Source organism: Cavia porcellus, unplaced genomic scaffold, assembly GCF_034190915.1.
Source record: "Cavia porcellus strain 051 isolate PalLab524CR breed Dunkin Hartley unplaced genomic scaffold, mCavPor4.1 scaffold_4, whole genome shotgun sequence".
NCBI lineage: Eukaryota > Metazoa > Chordata > Mammalia > Rodentia > Caviidae > Cavia > Cavia porcellus.
The window spans coordinates 28,381,663-28,400,362 of NW_026947487.1; positions in this window are offsets into that span (position 1 = coordinate 28,381,663).

The window sequence follows — 18,700 nt, forward strand, 5'->3', positions numbered from 1 at the left end:
AACTGGGTGTATAGTATTTTATGGAGATAAAGAGATTTGAATGTTTTTAATTCTCAAACAGCAATCCATCTTCACCTGTCTTTCAGACAGCCCACGGATCTTGAAAGATTCTTTTTTATTGTCATGTAGAATTCTGATTACCGCAACCTATATGTCTTGTGTTATAGATAGATGTATTTGTCTCTTATATCATTTGCTTTTAAAAATATTCTGAAAGAAGAACAATAAGAGGATGCTGAAAATGTTGAGCATGACAGCGACGATGATTTCAAATGCATGATGATGGAGAAGAAAAAGAAAACTGGGGCATAACTGTAGAGATTTTTATTGATTGATTATTACAAGACAAGCTCAGAATTGGGTGATTTATGTACTCTAAAAAGTTGCTATGGCATTACTATCATTACCATATGAATATTATGTGCAATTTGCTTAACAAAAAGGAATGATGAGTCTCAAATTTAGACCTTCCCAGCTCTAAAGGAAACATAACTAGAATTCTATACTTTTGGAAAGATAAACAGTATAAAGCTCAGTTTGAAAGAACAGTAGCATAAATTAGGGACAACTTATTTACACAAAGAAATTGTGAATACCTGCAAATATATTTTCTTTCCATGATATAGAATGAAAAAGTAAATTAAACTGGCTACAGCTCAGGGGCACAGTGCCTGGCTGGCAAGTACAAGGTCGTGAGTTTGATTCCTGGTACCCCAATTCTCAAAAGAAGAGAGAAAGAGTAAATTAATACTAAAACATGGTTAATACTCATTTTGGTTGATTTTTTGAACAGTATACACTTAGTTTTTTGAAACTTATTTCAGTGAGTGGAAATGTACTATATTTATATAATGAAATATTACAAATGTTAACACTAAAAACAGAGAAAGATCTCATTTTGTTATTAGTAGGCATTACAATTTGAAATTAAGAATTAGTAAATTAAAAGTATAGTGAACAAAGTTGTCATCTTATTTGAAAATATTATTTTGTTTAAAATTTTAAAGTGCCATAGGTAAAGTCTTTACAAAGTTTTATGATTTTATAAATAAACGAGTCTGTTGCAAATAGTATTCCAAAATCATCTTATATAACCTCTTGTTTCCATAAACACATACCTGGGTTGGAGTTTTCAAATCAAGTGAACTTTTTCTCACTTTGAATTAATTAACCTAACAGTCTTAATGCTAGCAGCTGAATGCAGATTTTGAGATCCAGGACTCATCTCCCAACTCTGAGTAATTAGTTATATTTATTAGGCACACACTTACCAAATGTTTTTAAAGAAGATATCTGAGCTCTCATTAGGAAATATTTTGCTACAAAAACACTACTTTAAAAGAAAGATCTTTTCTTCCTCAAATAGTACTAATATTGGATCACTGAAAATCCAATAGATTTCATTTTCAAATTTTATTTTGTGGCTACCATTAAAAAGCTTTTGTCATGTCACCCTTCCCTCAGAATCCACAGATGCATACTTCAGATATGTTGTTGTAGGAATGATTCAAGTGTTAAATTTCTTATCCGAGATTTTATTTTCTTCAGGATGAAAAATAGAAGAACATAATTTGGCAGGAAGAAAAGTAATTTTTGTACAAAAGTCAAATGTTTTTGTGATGTACAAAATAAAAAGCACTATAAATTTCAAGTGATTTGTGATGCTGTTCTAAATGTGGGAGGTAAGAATATCTGGGAAAAGCAGTTGTTTGTGCAGGATGGGTGGATCTGAATGAACACGACCTTTTCCCCCCAAAAAACTAAAGAACAGATGGAGTTGGATTTGGAGCATGACTTAGGTCAGAATATGCATCCAAAAAATCCACCATTTTTCTAGCTTTTATTTTTCTGACTCACTCCTCATATTTGTGTTTTTGTGTTCTTTTTTCCTTTGCATGTCACTCTCGACCTTTTCCATGATTTTTTTAATGTCTTTAATTATTTGGTTGCATAACTTTTAAAAAATACAAGTACAAACTGAAGTTCATTCTTTCTACACATATTGAACAGCTATTGCTCTTTGAAAGGTCCAAATGGCAGAACACTGCAGTCTGGACCAGCTAGAACAACTAATCTTCATCTAGACCTCACACAAAGTTGGCAGGCTTTCAGGTGAAAAATGGGTCCATTAAGAACAGTAAACACAAAGAGATATACTTAATCTCTCAAATTTAGAAAGACATATCTAGGATGGAGTTTTTCAACAAATATATATTTTAAAAATTTTTTGGAGTCTAACTAGGTCTAACTATTGAACACTAGCAACTGTGCAGAGATATTAAGGTCTAAGATTTATTTCCTTATGGTATGACTTGCTACTCGTTCAGACAACTGGTAATTCTGATTCAATAGTTCCAATCATCATGGTATCACTGATAAGAGTATGTGAAAGATTCATATGTACATTTTAGCTCCTGGAGTCTATGATGATGTGAAACTGGAGTAAAAAGCTAATTATACTTACAATAAGTCTCTGGTACATGCTAAAGAAAGTCACCCTCTCTATTAGCCACCAGACAATCTGAGAATGTAATAACAATTCCAAACTTGGCATCTTTTAAAGCTTTGATGATTACATTTTTTATTCTCCCAAAAGCATAAAAATACTTTTAGCTTATTATATATTTTGAAATGTAGCATAAATTTCAGAAATTTCTGTGGTCCTTGATATCAAAGTTGTTTTGACTAATTACTGGTAAAGTCAATGTGAGAATTATGTCAGTTTTTTATACCAGGTTTTAAAATGAAGGTTTCAGAGAGATTATGTTTCTGATCAACATATATATGGCCAATAATGTAACATACATTGGATTTTTTCTCCTAACTATAGAATATAAGTGAACAAAATTTATGAAATTATTTTTATGTTATTAAATGTCAGACCCCAAGAAAAAGTGAGTGACTAGAGAGAGAGAGAGAGAGTAAACAAATGAAGCAACCTGTATTATTGCCTGTTTACTGATTTCAGATAATTTCTATGCTACAGAACAAAAAGAAAAAACCTGGTAGAGCTTAACACATTTTCTGAGTTCAGTAGACAAAACTAAAAGTTCAGGAAGAAAAGGGTATACAGATTTCTTATGAACAAGATATTGGAAATAATAGACCTACATAGTGAACAAATTCAGGAATTCTTCAAATGTTCTTGAGAATGCTGATCTGTTCAAGCATGTGAAGAACTAGCTGGGGTTTTGGAATGAACCACCTGAAAGGATCAGAATGACCTCGAGCTACAGTTTAGGAGTAGAGCCTATTTCCTGTCATAGTGGAAGCCTTTTTAATTCAAAGAATATTTGGTAACATATTTAGAAGAATTGTGCCCCATAGTGGAGAATAATTAGACCTCCATAAAGCATTGCTCCAGAAACACCTAAGAAATCTGAAATTTTACAGTTAAAAGTATCAAATAATTTCTTTGTCATATAAATACGTTGCAGAGCAAAATTTGAGACTATATGGTTACAAAAATAGGTAACACCCAACAAGGTAAAATCCAGTATCTGGGATCCCATAAAAATTATGAGGCATGTAAACAGGCAGGAAAATGCAACTCATTATGAGGAGAAAATTAAATCAATTGAAACCAATCCAGATGTTAAAATTGGCAAGTAAGAACATTTAAACAGTTATTACAACTGTATTCCATATGTTTGAAGTAGAAGAAAATCTGAATACATTAAGTAAGGAAAGAAAAGATATAAAAAATATAGCCAAACATCTAGAAGGAGAACACTGTAATGTCTGAGATGAATGAAATATTGGGTGCTAAAAAACACAGAGTATACACTGTGGAAGAAAAAAATCAGTAAACTTGAAGATAAAAACCGAAATTATCCAGAACAAAATACACAGGAAAGATATGCAATTTGAAAATAAACATACTGTCAGTTACTTAAGAACTTCAGAAATGTGATTTAATTGTAATGAGAGGCATGGAAGTCAGTAATAATGTAGACTTGAGTGTCAGAAAAAACTAACAAATAAATATATGATAATGAAGATTTCCAAATTTGCTGAAATCTATAAATCCACAGTTGCAAAAAAAATCCCAAATGTAACCACAAATTAAATAGTGTGAATACAGTAGACACACACTAATGTGTTTTGTAATTATGTTGGTCCAAACTAGTAAAAAAGCATACATTACGTCCAAGAAAATAAATGTAAGTATAGTTGACTTCATATTGGAAATAAGTTAATGATAACATACTTCAGTAATATATTTAAGCAGTTAAAAACATTTTACTTAAAACTGTTTACCAGAAATATTTTTAAAAATAAAGGCAAAAAAGTGGAAAAAATTCTTACCAGCAGGACTAAATAAAATTATCAATGAAGTTTCTCATAAAGATGAGAACTTTTCTTTTAAATTAATTTAAAAATAATACATATACCAGTATTTTGATGATTTTAAAATGTAGAATTAAAAATGTGATAATATGGTAAATAATGGGAGGAAAAATTGAAGTATAAATTTTTTTAAAATTTGCAGTACATGAAATAGAAAAGGAGATAGAAAACCGCAACTATGGGACTTGGGCAACAATGCTAAGCAAATTAACCAAAAACAATAGAATATGCTATCTAAAAACAAAAGATACATGCTCTTTCCAAGTCTTCCTGAAAAATAACACAATTTAGGTCTCCAAACAAGTCTGAATACATTTTACATGAGTTAAGTCAGAAAACGCATATTTTCTAGCCAAATGAAACTAGAAGTTAGCAACAACTTCTAGAAAATTCCTGATATTTGGAAACTCTAGAAGTTAATTCTAAATAATCCATATGTGAAATACATTTTAAATTGACTAACAATTTTTTAAAAATTCAGCATATCAACTTTTGAGGAATGTTGCTTTTGTGATAGCAAAGGAAATTTGTAGCACTGTAGCTTTTATTATGAAAGGAAAAATATCAAATTATTTGCACAATTTCTACTTTATGTGCCTAGAAAACAAGAGTAAGCTATCTCTAATGTAAGAAGAATTTAAATAGTGATCAAATTACAAATTACTAAAAATAGAAAATGATTAAAATAAAGAAATATGATGAAACTAAAATGAATAGAGCCCTATCACTAACAAATGATTGAATTTGTATTTAAAACATTCCAGTTAAGAAATAAGACTCCAAAACTGAATGGTTTTCTTGGTGAACTAAAGCAAAAACCTTGGAAGAGATAATATCATTACTACAAAAATATTTCAGCAATTACAAGAAAGACTACATCTCACTTTTTTGGTAAAGTTAATAATGTCCAACTATTGAAATCAAACACATCATGAGAAAAAAATACAAAATTATTTTCTTAAAATATAAATTCACAAATTTTCCACAAAATTTTACAAATTTAGTCTTTTCATGTATAAAAATCTTAGTACATCATGATGAAGTTATGTTTATCCCAGGAAAGAATAATGTATTAATATCTAATAAAGTGAATGCATGAAATTGTATACGTTTTCTTTTCTTTTCATTTTTTTGTACAGGGACAGAATTTATGATGTCGTACTTGCCAGGCAGGCACTTAATGCCACTGATGAGCTAAACCTCCAGCCACTGTTTTTAAAGTATACATTTTCAAACATACAATGTGGCTCATGTTAACAAACAACAATATATATTTATCTCAACTGATAGAGAAAAACCATTCAATGGTATTAAATATACATTTTATTAAAAAGTCCTTTGCAAAATAACTGGCTCATTACCAACTTGATGAAAAAGTGTCTTTGAAAAATCTATAGATAACTCCATACTTAGCAATGAAAGAAAGATTGTCTCCTCCTAAGGTAAGAAGTGAGGCTTACTGCTTTACCATTTTCATTCATGACTGTGCTAACCACTGCATAAAGCAATACAGAATTATTAGATATTTAAATGAAAAAGAAATAGAACTAAAATTTGTTTAAAAATAGTATGATAATGAATGTCAAAAATCCTACGCAATTTATGGAAAACGTTACTAGAACTTATGCATAAGTTTATAAACTTACGTTTTATGAGTAATATGAAATTAAATATGTATTCACATAACAATATCAAGTTTAGAAAATTAAATTTAAAACTTTTTTAGAATAACATATAATAGGACAAATATCAGAAATAAGTGTAAGACCTATACCATGAAAAGTGTAAGACACTGAAAAGAGAAACTGAAGCAAGCATAAATGGACAGAGATACTAAATTTATAGTTTGGAGTATTCAGAGTGGTTAAAATGTCAGTTCTCCAAAAATTGTTTCACAGATTCAATTTCACTCACAATTCCTGGACACTTTTTGTTGCAATTGAGAAGCATATTCTAAAATTAATATATACATTTAACATATGGGGAAGTAGAATTGTGGACAACTTTAAAAATGATAGTTGAAGAACTAGTACTTCTGACTAAAGAATTTATTATAAGATTATTTCAATTGTGATAGTTGCATTTGAAAAAAATCTAAAATACTCTTACATTACAAATGATTTTCATGCAAGTTCAAAGGTACTTCAGTATAGAAAAAATTTAAAATGTTATGCAATAATTGAGTATATAGATGCAAAAATTAACTTAGATACTTATATTGCACTGCATATAAAAGCACATAAAAACAGATCATGAAGTTGAAAGTATCATCTAAATTTATAAAATCTTTTTGGAAAATACAAAAAATTTTTTTAGTTTTGAGAGCCCTCAAGTGTGTCAGAAGTACATCTATCTATTAAAAAAAACCTATAAATTGTGGTTCATCAAATAACAAATTTATGTTATTTGAATAATAAACTGGTAATGAAAAATAGTCTGATAAATTTTTGTAAATCACAATATAAAAATATATATGTACTCAGAACATATAAAGAATTCTTAAAACTTGATAGTATATAAACAGAGCAAATCACTGAACATTCTACCAAAGACGACTTGATATGCAGATGGCAAGCAAATTAAAAAGTGTACAACAGAATTTATTTGCGAAATGCATATTAAAACTTTATTATGATACTCCTACAGGCTTGGTAGATGATTATTTTATTCACTTGCATTCTGGGGCTTTAGAGAACAACTGTAAAATAAGATTTCAAAGGTACATGCACTTCCTTTTTTATTGTATTCCTGCACTCCGCATGGAAGGTATTCTATGCCCACCAGTCTGTTAGAGTTTGAAGTATATGAGTGGGTCCTGTTGGGCGCAGGCGCTCAACATACCATACCCCACCCGGGACTAAGGACCAGGCCAACTTCCGCAATGCGCTACGTCCCTCTTTAAATTAGCCAACCCGTGCACACTTCGTGCTCACTCCGTACTCTGTGGCAACTCCTGATTGGCCACAGCTGGATATAGTAGCCAGAGCCTGCGTCCCATTCCCGCCCTGCTTCCTTGTGGCAGCCTGTGATTTGTCACGGCCAAATATATAAACCAGAGCCCGTGTGAATAAAGCAGCAGTTAACTGTCGTCCACAAGAGCATCTCCTGTCTTCTGTTTCATTGGGGCTGCGCCGGTCAGGTCCTACAAGATGCATCTTATAATGTTCATAATTCTGTAAGTCTTTGGTCTTCATCTTCAGCATTTTTAGGAAGATTGTAAGAAACTTCAGGAAATTAAGAGTATGCCAGTAGTGGATGAAGTTTTCGGTCAAGCCACTGACAATTAGCTGTTGAAATGAGTTTAGAAATGCTGCTACATTTGCCTGGATTGATAAATTTAACTAATCTAAGATTATGTTTCTTGCTCTTTAGTCTTTTCTTGGTTATTTTTTTTTTTCATTGCTGAGACAAAATACCTGATGCCCAAAATGAAGCAGGAAAGGTTTAGTTAGCTTACTCTTTGTGGATGTTTCGGTCCTTATCAGCTGGCTCCAAGGAAGGATGGCATGGTACTGGACAACACTTGAAGGCAGCAGTCAGCAAAAGCAGCCAGAATAGAGGAGGGGAGTGGGTGAGCAAGCTTCTTTTCCTCCCTTATATCCTATGCGGGTCATTCCTTCCTCTAGGGAGGATACAGCATTCACAAAAACTCCTTGCCTTCCTCTTGCACAGGATGAGGATATTTACAAAGAACCCAGCTCCCTGTTGAGTCTCTAAGTTAAACATCTAAACTTCTCAAATTGACACAATGTATCAACCATAACAGCCTCACATTACCCTTCCTGTCCTATGTTTTTATAAAGATGTGTATCTCTTTCTCTAAAGTTTGGTTTGCCCTTTCCTTTGGGAAAAGGCTGGATTACATAGGTAAAAGCAAGAGGAGTGGTGTATGTGAGACTGACCAAAATTGTTTTGCTCTTTCAACGCTAACACTCTAGGCATGGTTGTTATGGAGACTCTAAACTAGACAAGGACAAGTTCATTAGCCAGATGCCCAGTAAACTGGTGAGAGAGTGTGGTAGAAGAGTGGTTGTGAGTGGTCAGTCTGATACTTTTATGACTATTCTAAATGTCCTTTCCTTTTCTACGTTTCCTAAATTCAGCTGATGTATTTCACTTACTATTATTAGTTTTATTTTCCAGCTCAGTTTGCTTCCTCTTTCATCTGTAATTGATAAATGACTACCAATTGGTGTCTTGAATTATAGTTTTGATATTTTTGTTCTGATGTATTAAGCTTTATAACTCAGTGTTTAAGAGAGAAACCCATAGCACACTGCTAGAATTTTATGATCAACCATTTGTTGTATTGTAAGAGCTATTTAAGCAAGACTGACTGAGCACAAAAGACTGCACTATTTGGCTGTTATTGTAATTGTTGATATTCTTTTCTTAATAATAGTTTAATTACCATTGTGTTCTGATCCATCCATGTCGTATAACCAAGCCTATAATTCAGTCTCTGCCACCTGAAATAACCTTAGTACCAACATTATTTTGATACTATTTGTAGTTGTACAGTTAGAAAAAGTGCTAGCCAGTTTAAGAGAAAAAGAATTCTTTAAATAATGTTAGATAACAATGTTAGTAGGAAGATTGGAGGAAAAATAAAACAAATTTTGAGGATAAATTACAAGTGTTTAAAGTTATGTAGAAGTTTACCTAAGAGAAAAACATTTTCTGGGGTTTCCAGAAAAAGTTGTGGAAAATAGGGACATGACAAATAGAAAACTAGTTATCTGTCACCTTGAGATAGACTGTACTTTGACTCTGAGATAATGTGTAATTCTCCTTTGTGGCATTTCCCTTTGGAATGAGTCAGAATATAGTGTCATTTTTTTGTAATTGAAAAAATGCCCTATGGAAGATGAATGTTAAAGTAGTTAAAAATGGAAGGGGACAATAACCACTGAGTAATAAAAAGAGTGCATTGGGCATATGTTATACTTTGGTAAGTAGTTTCTGGACCATATTTCTGTTTGTGAAAACTCTTAATTTTATTTTGCTTGAATGAGTGGGGAACAGATAATCCCCAAACTTTATACCATTGGTTTGGGATCAGCCAATCTTTCACTGTCAGTAGGATTTTTAATTGATAATGATGTAAAAACAGGAAAATTTTGAATTTATGACAGGGATATAGTTGACATTTTATTGGTCACAAGTGGAAGTATCATCATGGAGCTTTTAAAAATGATGATTTAATAAGCTGATATGTATAAATTACTTACGATATTGCTTTGCATAAAGGAAACCCTCTGTCAAAAAATAATAGGTCACTTCAGCTTTAACCAGTATCGGAATTAAATGCATTTTACTTTCCTGGGGACTTAGAATTACAATTTTTCCATATTATATTAATTGCAGGCACTTGTAGATTTTTCAATTGAATGTTAAACCAAATGAATCAATGTACAACCTCTAATCATTTGTTATTATGAAGGTCACCCTGTGATCTTTCACTTAGAAATGTGTATGAGTTTAGGGGGTAAAGTTACAGTAATGAAAACAGCATTGGTGCAACACATAGACAACTTCACTTTATATTCCTTTCATTTAAAGAAAATGAGAGCCGGTAATGCAACCTAAGCACCAAACTGAATCAGGACAGAAACTGAGTGAGTCACTACCTTCCCTTCATTCAGTTGTGGGCACCAAAGCCCTGTGATTATCCATGTTAAAGGTTAGGTGGTCATGATGCATGAGCCAGCAGATCATTAGTTTCAACATCAGTGAAAGGTAGTTTCACTTGTGAAAATGGCATCTGAGGCACCTGAGGGTGTCTGACCACCAAAATGGAAGGCATCTGAAGTTAGAGATATTTGGCCCTTTCCATAGGGGAAGATTGAGTTATGTGGAGGGAGTTCTTGTAGAGTTCTTCCTGCTTCGTCTTCCTGCTGCCCTTCTCCCTGTCCTACTACCATCCTGTGATCTTCAAGAAACATAACTACTTACTACTTACAGTGAGGTGTAAGGTTGGCAAAGCTTTCCTTGTTGCACACAAGAATGTGTACTATTTTGGTCCACTCAACTGTGACAAAGCCACATACATAAGTGGAAAGCAAAGTTTCCGGATATAGCTGATCTGTTCAATTCATTTCACCACATTTAGTTTCTGGTCTAATTGGAGAGAATCCTGGAATATTGTGCAATATTTCAGGAAGTCCATTGTGGGGAGTGATGTTTGCTTAGTAGACACCATCTACTGTTTTGCATTTTGTTCCTAGTATTTCTGGAACTGTGCATATGTGATTACTGCCAAAGTGTGGTCTCAATTAAAATGAATATATTTTATTCCTTTTTATGTCTGTCTTACACACATACATACACACACACACATTCTCTATGCTAAAGCTAAGCACAAGCAATTTTTAACTTAGAGAAAATTAGTATTGTGATATTAATTCCAACTTTTATGCTATTTAATGGAACCTTTATTTATAAAGAAACTGAATTATGGATATGGTAATGATTTGTCCAGGATCAGATGCATAGGGAATAGACGTTGTTTTAAATACAAATTTTGACATCATAGATGATGTATTTTTACAGTAGTCACTGCTCAGTGTTTTAATGGTGGGGACTTTATGAATAGTTAGTGTATATCAGAATAGAGAGTAATTTCAACAAGTTCAGACTTCCATTTCTACTCTGTAACTCCATTAGAAATGAAAAGCAATATTTTACAGGAAAAAAAAGACAACATTCAATTTAGTCATATTCTTTACAGCTATTTTCTGCCAATGTTAATACCTACATATAATGAAATGATTATTTTAATTAATGTCTGCTCATTATGACCAAAGCCGTGTAGGCTGGTCTGAATACAGGGATAATGAATAAACCTAACTTATGTTAGTTTGCGTCAATAGATTTGAAGCTATTTGTCTTCTAACAAAGTATAAGCTAGAACCAGTGTTTAATCTTCTGATACAATATGTTTCATATAATTCATAAAGCTGTTTTTCTCTTAACTGTGACTTTTTTGTTCAGGTTTACCTAAAAATCACATGTATGTACAAGGCAGTATCTGTAAGAATATCATTAAATACTATTCTAGAATTATATTTTACTGCTAACAGTTTTAAGTACAGCAAGTAATGATTTATCCTATATATTTTTCTCTAAGTTAAAAATTGCTTGTGCAATTGGGAAACTGAGGTGGGAGGATTAAAATTTTAAGGCCAGCCCTGGCAATTTATCAAGACTTTTCTCAAAATAAAAATATAAAAAGGCTAGACATAGCTCAGTGTGAATGCTCTGGGTTGACTCACAAGCACCACAAAGAATAACAAAATAAATTATGAATCAATAGTTTTCATTTTTGTGTCCACTATGTGTGCTTGTTTTTTGTTGTTGTTGTTGTTTTTGAAAATTTTTGCATTTCTTTTGTCTTCTTCTGGTCCCCAAAAATTGAATCATAAAAGCCAAAGAAATATTATAATATTTATCCCAGAATATTTCATTTGTCCATTAGCCTTAACTGAAAACTGAATCTTTCTGATACTTCTCTTTCTTCAGACTTGCTCTGGTGCTATTTACTCTGCAATATTTCATATAAATTCAAACTGGAAGTAGCAAACACTGTATTTTCTATCATGTTTTGCTTATGTTACTATTGTATCTTCACCTTGCCCTATTCTTTACTGTTCTCAGTTAAAATCAGTAATAGCAAACCAGACCTGGAAACCTTTCTGTTCTCCACTTTTGCAGTGTATGTCATGGAGTTTAGTGCTAGAAAAAAGTTTCTTATGTACACACACTTGCAATGGTACAATTTTGTGAAATATTTGAGTTATGTCAGCTTTTTTCTTCCACTCTCTAATATTATTTTATATCGTTTGTACTGTCAGATTTCTACTCCACAATTTAAACGTTTTCCCCTTTTCTACAAATAGTATATAACTTTTAATGAGATTGCAAAGAATTTGAAATTCACCAGCTGATACCTCTCTCAGCTGACAACTGTCCACATAACTTATTTTACCTGTAGGATCATGTAATAGTGGAAAACAACAGTTAATGACAACAACCTCTTTACTGTGTGACTGTCAGAACTCTAATATCTTTCATTATCTCCTCACATATGACCTAGTTATTATTACCATTTCAGTTATAAGGAAAATGAGGCACAGAAAAATTAAACTACTGTTCATGTTATTTAGCTGCAGAATATTTTCACCAGATTTGTAACAAAGTAGCCTTAAACTAGAATAGAAATTATATGGTTTTCAAAGAATTTTTATACATATAATTTGTCTATAAATATATATTGGACAATTTTGGTTAGACTTAAAAGCCCTAGATTCTATGCTATGTGATGCAATTCCACTTGTTATTTTGTTAATACAGTATCCTAATATCAGTATATATGATTAATGAACTTTAGCAAAAATCACATAATACAATTTTACTTGGTAAATTCCTTTTTATTATACTAGTATTTCTTCCTTTTTCAAAACTATAAATATTTCTTCAAGATTACTCTAATATAGGGTTCAGTTAACTGCTATTAATGAGACAAAGGAGGCAATTATTTTGGCAAATTTGTCTGGGGATTTCTAGAAAAAGGTTAACATGTCTTCAAATTTATGTAACTTTAAATATGACACTCTGTTTTATGTTCAGTGTAACAAATGACTAATATTCTTCCTGTGTTATAATACCAGTCCTATTTTTTGAATAAAGAAGCAGAAATATCGTAGCTACATTTGCTATCAGAATCAAATATGATAGGAATGAAAAAGAAAGATAATCTAAATACTATGGACAAATACCTTTAAAGAGTTGTTTTTCTTTAACCCAAAAGATAGCTTTTATTCTGTGCAAGGACATGTAGTAGCCACATAAATGAGGAAAAATATTATTCTGTCTCTTGTGTCCAAAATTCCTGGGGTAAATTACGTGAAACATGCCCCAGTGACTTTAATATAAGGCTTATGTGTGATATTTACATGTGGTGTATAATTTGGCATGATATCCAAAGAACCTCCAAAGGGAGAATTAATTGTGATACTCAAGATTTGTGGTGGTTGAGAGAAATCAGAGGAGTGTTAATGAATTAGTTAATACAAGTTAACTGCAAAGATGAGATCTATAGTATAGCAAATAGATATGAATTAAAAATAACAAAGGGCCAGATAAATATATTCCAGATTAAACTGCTCATCTTTCTCCAATATGATGGTACTTGAGGTTGAAGCTAAACTCATTTTTCTACTTATGTGTAACTTTGAATAAGTTTCCATTACTTCTTCTATTGATATTAAAACACATTATATGGAGTAAGCAATATGTGTAACAGATCTATCTATATAATATATATATACATACATATTACATTTTTTCTAAATAATATGTATATACATATTTTGTTTTAGAGCTGCTTCCTTACACATAATGCTCATTGAATGTTTATTGTTTTGTTAATGTACCTTAGCTGCTGTATGTGCTTTAATGGATAACAGGCATCATTCATGACTTAGTTGCTTTAGTCAGAAATCTTGGTTGATATTTATTTCTCCCATGACTATATTCTTAGGTAGTTACTCACTAAATCCTATGATTTCTAGTTGTTAAAATATTTCTAAATCTTATTCTCTGTACTCCCACCACCTGCATCTAAATCCAAGCTATGGACAGTAGACTTTCATTTTCCACAGGCAGTAGGCTCATAAGTAGCTTTTTGTTAATTAAGGCAGGATTTATATTTGAAAGTAAAAATATGTTTATTTGCCTATATTTTCATTTAAAAACTCATGCAACTTTCCTTATCTTTTAGGAGAAATCCCCTGATGTTAACAGCTTAGATACTTCGTGAGTTTGTTACATCTGTTTATGTCTTCTAAAACCACTCTGCTCTATTTAATCACTATCTTTTGTTCTCATAGAAGGATATTCATGGATACTCTAGTTTTGGCTACACTCACCACTTTGTTTTGAGTCGTGTTTCCTTTCATATGTGTAATTCTCCTTCAAATATTTTCAGTGACCTCTTTCTACTAGTTCTAAAGACTAATTGCCATTGGTATTTTGTTTTATACTCTCCCTCATACTGGTATCAGTTGCTCAAAGTATGACATCACAGTAAACTATTAGCTCTAAGAATTTACCGCTCACTATCTTCTACTCCCTGCTGTGTGTCTAAATTTGTCACAGAACAGAAATCACCAAATATTTGTTGGCTAAAATTACAATATGGAATAGTTACTGAATAGATATAGGGAAATCAAAGTAGAAGCTATTTAGACAGGGAATAAGATAATTATTTACTTATGCTCTATTTGAATTTTTGTAGAGCTTTCAGATGCAGATATTTAAAGAAAATTATAAATATGAAATTTAAAAATGGGAAAACACACTTAAATGAGTACAAAACTGCAAATATTTCCAAGTATTGACAAGAGAAAAAAAAATGCTATAAAGATTATGAGATTGCCTAATGCATTAATGCCATGAGAATTAATGAGATCTCATGATGAAAATACAGAAATACATCATGGTGGCTAAGCTTAATTATAGTAACTTGCCTTGCTTTCTTTAATTTGTGAATGTTAAGTATTGTCTCTGTAACAGAAATGCTGAAGAAAATATATGGCAAATGATTAAATATTGAGTAAATTTTGGTAACATTAGCAGAAATAATAGCAAGCAAAAGAAACAGAAAGGGCTCAAGATTTTATGTAAAGTTATGAGAATCAGAGAAGAGAGTAAGTCAGAACACAAAAACTGTAAGAGTTGAAGGCTAGATTTGGAGGAATGGAGGATTTCAGATAAGCATGAGTTAGTGCTTTTCAAAGAACAATCCAGTCGATGGAAAATTACATTAAGAAGTATTTGGAGAAGATGAAAAGCCACCTACTGTAGACATGTTTCTCCTCAAGGTTACTGGTCAAAATGTGAGCAATGGAGTGTCACCTTGAAAGGGTGACCAAGTCATGCTGGTTGTTTTCTTTACTGAGTCATCTCTATAAAACATACTGCAAAGGAAACCATATCTTCAAGACAATGCAAAAGCAATGTAGAAGTGTTCCACAGAACTTTTTGTATGAAAGAGGAGGACAGTTGTGAAAACTTAGGTTGGGATGTTTTTAATTTTCGCAGCAGGAGGTGAGATTATGTGTTAACAGGGAGAGAGGACAGTTAGGATTAGGGATTTGAGCACTGCAGAACTATTTGGGACAGCTGCAGGGAGGAATGCAATAGGGAGTCAACAAGTGATAAATAAAAGAATTGCTGAGATAATATGAGAGCCCAGCTAAGGTCAGTTCAATCGGTCAATATTGTTTAGAGACTTGATTCAACTGTGAATATGAGGCGAGGAATGAAAGAATAGGGGATACTGAATAAGGGTAGAGATTGGTAAAATGAAACTCACAGAGGAAAAGAGAGGAAGGAAATTTAGTCAAGTTGTAATTGCATTACTGACTTGATTAATTTTGTGGATTTTGGCACAGGAGAAAGGAAGGATGTGGCTTGCAGTAAAGAAGAACAAAGAAATAAACTGTCAGAAAGCGATGAAGATGGAACCAGAATAAAGGAAGACATAAGAGAACTGAAGACGAATCTGCTTACTGACAAATGATGATAAAATTATTAAATAATGTTGGTATTTAACGGTCATGTTGGATATTATTAGTACGCGTTACCATTTTGAATTTTGATATCATGAGCTTAGTGGTTTTATCTGTACTTTCTCTAACATAATTTTATTCTCTTGGTCATAAAAGAGACGAGAGTCAGGGATGAGCTATTGGATAAACTGGACCAACCTACATCCAGTGAACACAATAACTTCAATGGGAGTAGAGGCACCTTTTGGTAACATAAGTTTACAGGGTTTTATGGTTGAATATTCCAATTCCTTGAAATCCATTAGTGAAAATAGATACATATTTATTTGTATGTAATGCTTACGAAATGTAGCTGTATCACTACCCACATTTCAATATGATAACTTGCCGGGGAAGGTACACAATTGTTAATTGTTCCTAACACTCTCAGACATATTTTTATTGGTTAGATAATTATGCTGTAGAAGATTTTAATTCTTGCAACTAGATGAAACTGCATTTTAAATGCTTGAAATTTGATCTAAATGGCGTTGACATTACAGTGACTGAGAGTGATGGAAAGGGAAACAAAAATCTTGGATATCTTTCCTCTATAGAGACTTCTTTTTCCCAAATTAATAACAACAACAGACTAAAAAAAAAAAAAAAACCCTCTTGGACTGCAGACTGGAGCCAGCAGGACAGCTGCACAGTTATAAAAGGCTCATGGGGACTCCTGCCTTTCAAGCTAAATCCTTCCGCTCGTAAAAATCCCCTTGTTATTTTGTGTCTTCTAGATTTGTTTTAAAACTTTAACTTAATTTATAAAGTTTTACGTTCAGTGGACACTAATGTTAGAGATGAGTATAACTTTAAGAATCTACATTTATTTTGCTGTTTTTTTAAAGAAATAATAAACAAAGGGGAAAATAGAATTTAATACAATAAATAGATTTTCACAAGTAAGTAGGTTCCTAGGAAGAGTTCCATGTGAATGAATCATTATCTGTTCTCAGGAATAATGTAACATTGTGAGACTAATATGTACTTAGAACAATGATAATAATGCATGTCTCAATTTTACTTTATTTTGAAGAGCTTTTAAAAACGTTTTAGTAATATCAAGTAAAGGGATATCACACAGGGCAAGTGGACCTTAAAAGTGAGTATTATTGCAGACAAGTAGGATTTAGGTAGGTAGATATAAGAATAAAAACCAATTTAGGGAGATAATGTCTTAGTATCACAAGTGGCTTGGTAAGAAAGGAAGAAAATGTGAAGTAATAGATTGTTCTAATTGAAACCCAGATTATATTCAGGGAAACATTAATTGCAAGAAAAAAACGCATTAAACCATACCATGATCAATTAAAACAATTTTTGAGATTCCTGTAACGTTTAGCTAAAAAGTAGGAGCAACATTCTGTAGTGAATGATGAGCAGCAAAAGATTTTTGAACAATGGAGTCATCCAATCAGGTATTTTTAAATGTCTATTTTATTTTATTTGTTGTTTTGTTACTGAGGATTGAACCCAGGGTCTTTGCACCAAGTCATCAGCCATTTTTAATTTGTTTTTTAAATTTTGCGATGGGCTCTAAGTTAATAAATTGTCCAGTGTCGTCATGTGAATCCAAGTGTCTCCTAAAAGTTTCCTGTGTTTGGAAAGTGATTGGACCTTGGATGCACTGTACTCACTGGTGGATTTATACACTGATGTATTCAGTAGTTCTTATACTATTGGAAAGCAGATCCTGTATTGACAAATGGGAGCATTTGGACACTACCTATAGGGGTGTACTCTTGTCCCTAACTATGTATGTTTCTCTCTCTCCCTCTTATTTTCCCTTTCTCTTTCCCTCTTTTTACTTTCCCTCTTCAGGTTCCTCTCCCTCTCCATCCTTCCTTCCTGGCTGCAGTGGGATGTGCAGCTATCCCCCACCAAGCCCTCCCACCATGATGTTTCTGTCATGGAACCACAATCCTGTCCTTAACCCACTGGAACCTGAGAGTTAAGTAAAAATGTCCTCCTCTTTAAGCTTGCAGGTGTTGGGTACTGTGTCTTATTGACATGAAAGTTGAAATGGGAATGTTGACTAATAAAGATGTGGAATGGAGTGTTGTATTTATGATTGTGGGGAGGATAGCTGTATTGTGTGTGATGGAATTATGAACTTACCGTGTTTTTACTTGGAGGTTAAATATTTTTTAAAAAGATGCATTTAGATGTGAATTGACAAGGGGTGAATTATGACCATTAATCTTGATAGGCCAACTTCACTGACTTAAGAAATACCTAGCAGATTAATAAAGAACTCTACTGGGTATGTTTGGGTGAGTTATAGAAGTGTGACTTGGGAAACATGGTGTTCCTTGCCTTTTCTTCTCTGACAAGGATCCACTACTCTGATTTTTGGCCACCATGAGCACCTTTGGTCTATCATCCTCATCTGCCATTATGTTCCTGCTGTGGAGGCAGCTGAGTGTAAAATGAATGCCCCCAAACTATGAGCCAAATTAAAACTTCCCTCTTTTATGTTGTGTCAGGTATTGTGTTCAGCAAAAGGTAAATAACTGATATAGAAATTCATACCAGAGAAGTGAAGTCATTGCTGTGATTATTCCTCATCATCTACTTCAGAAGCCTTTGGAAGTCATTTGAAGAGGAGTCCTGAGAGTTCTGGGGCTGCCATCAGCAAAGGCATAGAATGCTGTAAGGTGATTGGTGATTATAGTCAAGGCTCAGAAGAATAGAATCCTGATAGAAGTGCGGACAGTAAAGAGTGGGCTCAGAAAGAT